The 10,932-nt window shown below is 42.2% G+C and overlaps 1 pseudogene across 1 annotated transcript; it reads right to left on the reverse strand.

The window, feature by feature from the left end:
* Positions 1–6: 6 nt before the first annotated feature.
* On the reverse strand, positions 7–5,951 carry LOC309658784 (EP300-interacting inhibitor of differentiation 1 pseudogene; annotated as a pseudogene). The gene has a single exon. The product of its transcript is annotated as an EP300-interacting inhibitor of differentiation 1 pseudogene (transcript).
* Positions 5,952–10,932: the final 4,981 nt, after the last annotated feature.

Here is a 10,932-nt window from a genome sequence, read left to right on the forward strand (position 1 = left end):
ATAGGAAGGAACTACCCAGGTTTCATTTCGTCTGTCGCGGCTCGGGACCTAGTCCATCCCGCGTCCCCTACAAGCCCGGCTCCCGGTTCTCTCCAGGAGCCCCCCAGCTCTCGCGGCTTCTGTACCCTGCCCTTGGGCCTCCAGACTTGCGCCTTATTTGGGCTCGCCTGGGAGAGGAGGAGTCCCCAAAGTGGAAGGATGCCCCTGCCTGCTGCGCGAGTAGCCTTAGCAATGAGGCGCTCATTTGGATTCCAGGAGATCTCAGAGGGGCCAAGGGATACCGAGCTTTTATGCTGAGCGAACTATCTACTGCTGAGAGTTAACAGCTGACGCGAAGACGGTCGAACAGGGATAGGTTGGGCGTGAGAGACTCGGAGACCCAGAGAACGCTTTCATTATACCAGAAAAAAATGTTCAGTCTCTCAGCGATTAAACGACTCCACGTAGAAGTATATCAAGGACTGAACCAAAAGCTGTTCTAGCGGGTGGCTCGTTGGTCTAGGGGTATGATTCTCGCTTTGGGTGCGAGAGGTCCCGGGTTCAAATCCCGGACGAGCCCCTTTTTTTTTTTTTTTTTCCTTTCGTCATTTACCTTCTGAAAATTTCTTGTTATGTGGACAGTTTTCGTCCTGGACGGGCAGTGGGCATCACCAAGAGTTCCGGGATGGGAAAGAAGTATAGGTAGAAGAGTGGGTGAGCAGCTTGCCGGTGAGAGATTGGGTGCAGAGCCTTCTGTGGGCGTTTCCAATGATCTGGATCGTGGGACCATTGTTTCACCACCATAGAGCTGTGTATACACCGTACTCACAAGAAGTTTTCCTAACCAGAGATTTTCAATAGTATTATGAAAAAGCTTTAACAGGCCTGTTTCCGTAGTGTAGTGGTTATCACGTTCGCCTAACACGCGAAAGGTCCCCGGTTCGAAACCGGGCGGAAACAACATTAGCTACGTGCTGGCTCTTTCTTTTGCTTCTTGAAATTTATTACTTTGGAGTAAGTTTGGTTCCAGTTCAGGACATCCCATCATCACCTCTTCCGGTTTTCCAGGGAGGGGAGAACCAGCATCTACAGCGCTGGGTTCCCCGACTCATCCTCGGGCCCCCGTAGAGACCTTAACCCACTCAACTTGCGGTCTGGGACTTCGGCGCGCCCTGAGCTGAGATATATCTCAGCAGGCTGGTAAACGCAGTCCCATGCTCCGAGTGAAGGCGGGGCCCGCGGTTGAGCGTCCAAATTGCATAATCCTTTTTGTGATGAATGGAGGGGAGAAAAAAAAAGGGATAAACAAGCTGGCAGCGGTGGGATTCGAACCCACGCCCCCAAAGAGACTGGAGCCTTAATCCAGCGCCTTAGACCGCTCGGCCACGCTACCCTGCTTTTGGCCACCTTTTGGGTGTTATTTTTCAATTTAGATAACATCCGCAGGGTCCTGTGGGAAACCAATTGTTGGGGTGGGTCTACAGGTCAGCAGAACCACACTCCAACTAGCAGAATTAGATTGCCCAGAGCCACCGAAGCACAGACGCACACAATGCTTTCGGGAAGGATACTCAAGAAGTCACTCCGGCAGTTCACTTTGGGGGAGTGGGCGTGGACGCAGGGGAAGCCTTCTACACTATCACTTGTTTTGTTTTACCCGTGAGCTTGTGTTGTTTTTACGAATTAAAAAAAGGAAGGGGAAACACTGCACTACTTCCTCCCAATTCTTTTTTGTTTAACCCATAACATTTTTTGGCAATAACACCGACACATTCAGAAGTGGTTCATTAGTGACCGCCTTGGCGGTCTCAGAAGCCTCCATCCATGCAGTCCTGTTGCCTGATGATGTTTCCACCCTTGAAACAAATGTTCCAGTTGGAGGTATGGAGGTACAGGGTCTTGACAAAACATGCTTGACTGCACACTGTACGGGGACAACCCCTACCCCCGCCCCGCATTATAAAAACCCACTTCTTAAAAAATAGCAAATCCAAGAAAAGTATAAAGAAAAAAATTCATCTGCAAGCCCCAAACTCAGAGACAACCATCACTATTTGGTGAACTAATCTCCAGTTTGGTTTTCTGTTGATTTTTACCTGCATCAGTGAGTGATTTTGCTTCAGATACAGACTTGAATTGTGCTTCAAAAAAAAAAAAATTACCTCGAATGCCAGTGCATAACCAATAACAAGCTTAACTAGAGAAGGAGACTGAGGAAACTTCAGATACTGAGGGGGATTTCTGGGCAAGTTTAAAACCTTTAAGGGTTGACGGACATGAGTGTTCATAAAGTCTCTTTTAGATGTAGGGCTTTCCTTTTACTTGACAATTTTCACTTAACAGTTCTTACATTATGAAGTTGAAACAGTCTTTTACCTGTAAAGTTAAGTGAAAAACAGAGAGCAAGTAAAACAGACACTTTCTCTAGAGTGTAAGGATGTTAGAAATAGTTTGTTTTCTTGTACTTTCACATACATTTTAATGTCTCAAATTTGAAACTTTATTAAGGAAGTCTTAAGTTTGACTTATAAAAATAGTCAAGACAAGGTATTTTCTTGAATTATAGATCACAGTAGCTATCTAAATGATTAAGATACAAGTACAAGCAAAATTTCAGATGATCTTGGAAACACATTTTAAGACATAGCAAACACAATACATATTTCTTTGGGGGCTTGATTATCCTTTAGGGATACTGAAGAATACTCAATTTATCTTACACTAAAAATTTAGCCTTTGATAACCACAGCTTGGATAGATCACAGAGTGGAATCTTCAAAGTTTTCTCCGTATACTTGCAGACAAGGGAATTCCCTGACAGTCCAGTGGTTAGGACTCGGCGATATGACTGCTGAGGATGCGGGTTCAATCCCTGGTCGGCGAATTAAGATCCCGCAAGCCTCGCGGTGTGGCAGATAAATAAATAAATAAATAAATAAATAAATAAATAAATAATAAAAATGCTTTCAGTCCAAATAACTCAAAGAGATCTTGTGTCTTTCATTGGACAAATTAGTTACTCTTTGTCATGCAACTAATACAGTGGGCTCTAGTGCTGGTAGTTTGTCTTGGTCATGACTTATTCTTGCAAAACCATCCCTTACATATGAAAGATATTTTCCCCAATGCAAGGAAAATAATCTGGATCGATAACAAAGTCAAAGCCATAGGTGTTTTAGGACATTCTTGAAAACAGGCTCCAACAGTACTAACAGCCTTTTTCTTTACCAATTATCTTCCTTTTTCATAACTGTGCTGTCCCTGCCCTATTCTACTCTGCAAAAATAAATAAATTAATTAATTAAATTAGAAAAAAATTTTTTTTTAAGATCAAGTTTTCCATTGGCACGGACCTATTTGGAATGAACCCGAGAGACAGTGGAACGCTGGGTCTCTCCCAAATCACTGAACTACTCTGTATCACATCAATAATCTAATCACAGCCGAGTTCTTCGGTCAAACGATTGACAACCATAAGTGAAAAAAGCTTTTCCATAAAAGCCAACTGATCAGAAGAGGTCTTTTCATAACGCATTTGAAACCCGCCATCCAGAGCTGCTTCTCTTACTCTGGAGGTTCTCAGAAACACGTTGGCTTCTTCAAGGGCTGCTGAAACTCTGTAGCCTGCACCACTCAGCTGCTCCTCTTCCGGATAGGCGTAGTCATCCTCTCAGTCATCAAATTCCCAGTCTTTCTCGTCGTACCTCCCTCCCCCCTCCCCCACCTTCTCGAAGCCAGGGCTGGCGATCTGGCCTGGCTACTCCCCAGAGCTGGGCCGGTTAGCAAGGCCTCCGTCCCCCTGTGGCTCCGCCGTTGGCTGGGCCGCCTCTTCCGCCGTTGGGCCGTCCTGGTCGAGCTGTGGCAGGGCTCCGGTGCGGAGGTTCGGGGATGGCTTCCGGCTCCCGCTGCCTACCTCCATCTGTGGAAGGTCACTCTTGCCAGGCATCAGGTCCATGTGCACGTCATTGCTCTATTCATAGAGCTGGGACGGCTCGTTCATTCCCCACATTGTGCAAGCGGCTCAACCTCCCAAAAGGCGTTTTTAGCAAGATCGGAGCTACGCCTTGAATCACGTTTTTTAAACTTAGATTTTTATGTTATTAAATTTTCCAAAACCTCATTTGCATGGTTGGCTCAAATTCTAGAAGACAAAAGTAGCCTGATTTCTGTCCCTAGGGCTCTGAGTTTGGACGGGAGATTCGAAGAGAAGAGGGTAACCAATACTAGAGTAGAATACACTGGGATTACTGCTGCATTCGGTGCCTTTATTCCTGGTGCTTATGTTAAATCTTACTGAAAAGATTGTGGTGTGATTTTTATAACTTTGTATAGCTGTCTGCTTTTCAACCAATGTGTGTGTCTTTCAGGCCTCATGGGCCTGCAGAGATTGGCCTTAGCTGAGTATTTCGTGTTTTAATAACACGACCTTCCACTCAGTCATTTTATTAACAGGCCCTTCCACTGCTCCACAGTGAGGTCCTCAGTGTGGATTAGAAAATGTGTCTGTAAAACCACATGGAATCACGAACTAACCACAGCCCCTGACATTAGCAGGGCTCTTACTATCTGCACATCAGAGCATTAACTTCTTAGAATGTTAATTTGGAATCTGGGCTCAAAGAAAGAGAGAAAGAAAGGAAGGAAGAAAGAAAATATTTTGAAATAATTATAGATTCACATAAAGTTGCAAAGACATGTACAGGAAGGTCTCATGTACCTTTCACCTGCTCTCCCCAATGATGACATCTTGTATAAGTATAGTACAGTAACAAAACTGGAAATTGATGTTGGTACAACCCATAGAGTTTATTCAGATTTCTCCATATCTCTATATAGCAATATTTCTTTTCCCAGCACATTCATTTTCTCATTCTTTATTTACACTGGAATCAGCTCACTATTTAAACTTATATAATTTGCATTAATTTAATATGTACATCATTATTCATTTTTTTTTAATAGCAGAAGTAAAACTTTAATTCACTAATTTGTGGAAATTAAACAATACAATCTTAAACAACCAATGGATCAATGAAGAAATCACAAGGGAAACTGCAGAACATTTAGAGACGAATAAAAATGAAAACACAGCACACCAAAACTGCATGTTTTTTCAATGTCATGATTGAACATTGTCTATTAGGCTACCCAAGATTTAAATTTACCTAGTTCTCAAGGGGCATGATTCTTTGTTTGACTCACTACTTCTTATTTATTTTTTTTTATTTTTTTTTAAGGGGACGGGGGAGGATCTAAGAGATGGCACCGGGCCACAGTCGACCCCCAGTGACAGGTAACAGCTGCACTGCTGCCCCTTCCTGCCCCAGGACCTGATATATAGCAATTTTATCACATGTGTAGCTTCATGTAAGTGTCACAATCAAGACACAGAACTGTTCCATCACCACAAGTCTCCCTTGTGCTACTCTTTTATAGCCACATACAACCCCTCTAATTTCTCCTGTCTCCCATCCCTAACCCCTGACAACCACTAATCTATTCTCTGTCTCTAATTGTGTTGCTTCAAGAATGCTACATAAAAGGAATAAGACAATATGTAGCCTCTAGAGACTGGCTTTTTTACTCTGCATAATTGCCTTGGGATCCATTCCAGTTATATCAATACTATTTCTTTTTTTTAAATTGCTGAGTAATATTCCATGGTATAAATGTACCACAGTTTGTTTAAGCATTCACCTGTCTACTTTTATTCCTAGTCTGTTGAATGCTTTTATCATGAAAGGGTACTAAATTTTGTCAAATACTGTTTCTGCATCAATTGAGATGATCATGTGATTTCTCCCCTTAATTCTGTTAATGTGGACAACTTTTTAAAATATTAAGTTTTGATAAGTTCTTTATTTAGTCCAGCTACAAGTCCTTTGTCAAATATGTGGCTTGCAAATATTTTCTCCCCAACTAATTTTTTTGTCATTGTTGTTGCTATCCTTTTGGCTGCTTGCCTTTATTTATTTTTTCTTTGAGGTAACATTGGTTTATAGCATTATATGTTTCATGTGCAACATTATATTTCTACTTCTGTATACTACACTGACAAAGGGGCAAAAGCAATTCAATTTCTCAGAGAAAGGATAGCCTTTTCAACAGATGTTGCTGGAGCATCCATAGGCAAAAGGATGTATGTTCTGCTCTCCCGGGAATTTCCTCCACTCAAGTCTCACTGGCCTCCCTTCCGTTCCTCCAACAGAGCAGGCGGAGGCAAGGCTTGCTGTTACCTCCTCATATAAGGCTCTCCCCAGGCATATTCCACCTTGTTCCCGTACCTGCTCCTCACCTTGTTAGCCAGGCCTTCCATCACATCTATTTAGAATTGAAATCCTTTTTTCCTTCTCATTCCTAACCTGCCTTATGTTTCTCATTGCACTAAACACCCTTGGGCATGCTACATTTAATTCACATGAATTTTGTTATACTCCTAATTTCTCAACTAAAACCTGTATTCACTGATGTCACTTTTGCACGTGGTGGGATCTCAGGCTCTTAGGACAGTGCCTGGCATATATTTTGTTCTCAGCACATATTTGTTGAATGATTAATTGTATTATGCAAAACAATTCAAGAAATTATTCTGGCATCTCACATGCTCATTTCTTGCACTGTAACGTCATTCCTTTCTCTGGGTGTTTAGTTAGCGAGTTCATTTTTCTTCCTAGAAATGACACCATAAAACAAGTCACCTTTTGGGGAAAAAGCGACTCTACATCCCCTCTCCTCCCTGCCTCTTTACCTGCATCTCTCTCCACTCATCCTTTTTCTTCCTGCTTTAGAAAACTCTTCAACCCATCACTGTGGCCCCCCCAATCCAGACAGAGGGAAAGAGAAAAGAAAAAGTTCAGTGAGACACTAAGTTAAGAAAAAGGGAGAAGTAGATCAAAGGAAGAAGACTGGAAGAAAGAGTGAGAAGAGGCATAACAGTAGAAGATATATGCCCACCCCCTCATCCCCCCAAAAGAAAATAAAAACTAATAGAGGCAGAAAATAACAGGAAGAGAAAATGCTGATAAACAGAAATGCGAAATGACCAGCAATCAGTAATAGGAACTGCAAAAAGGAGAGAGGTGGGTAACAGGTAAAGACCCTCACCTAAAGGTGGGTTCCCTGGAAGAAAACAAACTCAGCAAATACCCTGTGAAGGATAGTCCAGCCTCAAAATCATTTCATCCTCCTTTCTTTGTTTGCACTTACTGGATCAGCGGGGTCAGGGAGGAGCCCCCCGTCTCTGACCCTCTTCCTCAGCTCCCACCGACCTCTCAGTCCAGCTGTGGGTGTGCACGTCACCCTCAGCCTCCCTGTGACTCTCTAGCTCAGACAATGGGCCTCAGACAGACAACCTCCTCTCAGCAAAAGGGGTGTGGAGAAAGTGAACCTAGTCAAGGAGACGGTGGTGGGCAGATGGGGACAGAGCCGGGATCCGTGTATCTGAGCCCACCCCCTGATGCCCGTCCCCCTTCCATGGGCTGCCTCCCAGCCTGTGTTGCAGAACTGTCTCCCGCTGCCCATGCAGGTGCTTAACACTGAACCTGAGTGAGGAAGGTAAAGCTGTGAAGTCCCAGGGGAGCCCACAAACTCCAGCCCTGGAGCAGAAGCTCCCAAGTTTATAATTAAAGAAATCCAAACAGGGAGCTTGGGGACAGGACCAGAAGAAGGGCCAGTGGGACAGTGTGGGGAAACCTGGTCATGGGAGGGGCACAGGGCAGCCAGGGCACAGGAATGGGGGGCAAGTTTCTTGGTGCTCTATCCCCCACCACAGACACATTTCAATGGTTTCCCAGTGACCTCCCAGGCCCACATGGGGTCTTTACCTGTGACTGCCCCAATTGGCTCTCCCTGCACTACGCCATCCACACCCGTCCTTTTCCTGCCCTGTGAAGTTAGCCTGCATCTACCGGAGGCCTATGGTATGCAGAGCACTGGGTGAGATGTTGCACTTGAATCAAAGGTGGGAACTGAACACAATTCTGTCCCTCCTAGTGGGAGGGAAAGAAAAGCACCCATCTTTGAGAGAGTCAGATGGTGGCATGGGAGCTGGGTGTCTTCCCAAACCCTGTTAGATGGTTATCTAAGCTCAGCGCCCTTCACAGTTTGCTGTGGACAATCCTGTGGTCTTGTTATTATGCCTGTTGTCCCAGCGTAATCGTGGATACCACTCCCTGTCACTCTCAAGAGTGTCTCATGTTGAATGATAAAATTTATGGTTTCTCTCTTTTTGGCTTTATGTCCTATAGAATTAATTAATTTTCTCACTGACCAATATGGTGGCATTTTACCTGCCAAATGGCTAAGTCACCAAACTTGTTTCTTCTAAATCCTTGTATTTTTAGGTGTCTGTAGTATAAGCTCTGACAGTGGCTTTTTTTGTTTGTTTGTTTGTTTGTGTTTTGGATTTTTTTTATAATGCAAGTACCTGACTTAAGCTTTGATTGCCACTTCTTTGAAGGCATCCACTTCAAAGAAGACTATGTGGAATGAACACATTGCCAGTCATGTTGCCAGACAAAGAGCCAGAGCCTAGCTGCCTCTCCCCACTGAGGCTCCTTTGTTTTAGACATCCTGGTTGATTTCAATAATTGGCCATTTGGGCTGCTTGTTTTTTTTTTCTCTTCCTGTGATTTAAATTCACGGCCTTATGTTTAAATTAACTAATAAAGAGTGATCCCCTAAAGTCCTAGGCCCCCACCCTTGACCCCTGTAAAAGCAGGACCCCAGGCCCACTCTCTTTCTTTCTCTTTCTCTACTTGCTGCCTTGCTGTGTGGTCCCAGGTGTGTTGTGTATGTAATCAACCTCTATTTTTTCAAAGTTTCCTGATGGCTATTGCTGAAGGGTATGTTGCAATCATAATAGGAACCACAAGGGCTGGTCCAGCCACAGCATTGGTTATTGATAAGATGAGATCATCATAAAACAGTGTCTTTGTTATAGGTTTTTTTTATGTACCCCTTTGTCTGCTCTTGCTTCCAGCTCCTTCAGCTGGAGGCAAGGAACACACTGAGGGGGATGCTTAGAGGGAGAGGCAGGAAGACCAGAGAACAGAGAATGGAATTGGGTTCTGGCAAATTGGTTTTCAGCACATTGGCTGCTGAGGACATGACTTAGAGCATTTACCACTCTTCTCCCTTTTCAGCCTTTTCCTCTTATCCTCCTTATACATCTGATGTTTTTCAATGTCCACACTTTTGCTCAAACCATTTTTCCCCATTGGAGATTACAGTCAGCCCTCTATCTCTGGGTTCTGAATCTGCAGAGTCAACCAACCATAGATTGAAAGTATTCAGGAAAAAAAAAACTCCAGAAAGTTCCAACAAGCAAAACTTGAATTTGCCATGCACTGGCAAAACTATTCATATACCATCTACATTGTGTTAGGTTAAGTAGTATTATGATGATGATTTACAGTATATGGGAGGATGAGCACAGGTTATATGCAATTTAACCATTTATAAAAAGGACTTGAGCATGCAGAGGTTTTGGTATCCACTGGGGAGGGGGCATCCTGGAGTAAATCTCCCATGTATACCTGGGGATGACTGTACTATGTCTGTTTCCTCTAGTCTTCCTTGGTCATTACTAATTCTCCAAAATCGAGCTTGAGCACATCTTCTCCTTTCAAACTACCCCAAAACTCAATCCACCATGATTTCAGCCTCCCACGAATCACTGCAAGCCTACTGTCTACATTCTGGGAAACATATACTGTATTGCCATGTGACATCTCCTATATTACCATTCATTATACTGAACAGGCTCCAGTTGATCTTGTACAAACAAGGAAATGCCTTTATTTTTGTACAACCACTGCTTTTAAATACGACATCTCAATTCTTTCATCCCCATTTTCTCATGATATCTCATGCATATTCAAGAGTTGGGTGGTTAGACTAAAGCTCATTTAAGTATTCTAAATCCAGTCCATTAAAAATCAAACTTGAATCTCATATCCAAATTCAGTGTTTTTCTCCTTGATCCATCCTAAATCAAGATAGCTTGAGGCTTGAAGACCCACAGTAGGGAAGCGAGAAAAGTCTATTAATAGCAATTATTCCTTATCTTTAAAGATTCTAAAGGTTATAGACATAGTCTTTGAAATGCCCATTTTTCTCAAATAAATTACTAGGAAGTCTGAACTGATACCTTCTTTTTTATTTTGAAAACTACAGTGAATAAATAGAAGTATTCTGTTTTACTTTAATGTGTAAGTGTAATTTTCTAAAATAATTTTTCAAGTGTCTGAGGGTATTCAAATTACTCCCCCAAACTTTAAACACTATGAAGAAAGCAGTAACTGTGACATAAATGTCCATGAGATGTCAATATCAATATTTCTCTGTTAGAAATTCTTTTAAAATGTTCATTCTATTATTATTTTTAATTTCCTTATCTTTTAGAGAAACACACTAATGTATTTACATATAACGAAGTTATATGATTCCTGAATTTTTGTTTCCAAATCATCCACAGATGAGGGAGGCAGGGAGAAGTGGGTGGGAGAGCAGATGAAACAATATTGGCCATTAGTTGATAATTGTCAAAGCTAGGTGATAGGTACATGGACATTTATTAAACTATTCTCTCTAACTTCATACATGTCCAAATTTTTTTCATAATAACAAAAATTGAAAGCTCACTAAAGGTGGTCTGATCAAGTTATAATATAGCCACACAATGGAGTACTATACACTGTAAAAAGCAACACAAAGTATTTCTATCTGCTATGCTGATCTTCAGGATATAATATTGAGTGCAAAACAGTGTACACAGTATGCTATCTCTTGTGTAAGAAAGGAGGATAATTATATATATATGTATATATATATACATTTGTTTATATTTTCAAAATTCAAAAATGAATGGATAACCAAAAACTAATAAAAATATGTTTCATGTAGGAGGAAGGAAGAAATTTTGGAGAAGATAAAGATAGAAACTAGGCATCT

This window comes from Balaenoptera physalus, assembly GCF_965194825.1.
Source record: "Balaenoptera physalus genome assembly, chromosome: 3".
Taxonomy (NCBI): domain Eukaryota; kingdom Metazoa; phylum Chordata; class Mammalia; order Artiodactyla; family Balaenopteridae; genus Balaenoptera; species Balaenoptera physalus.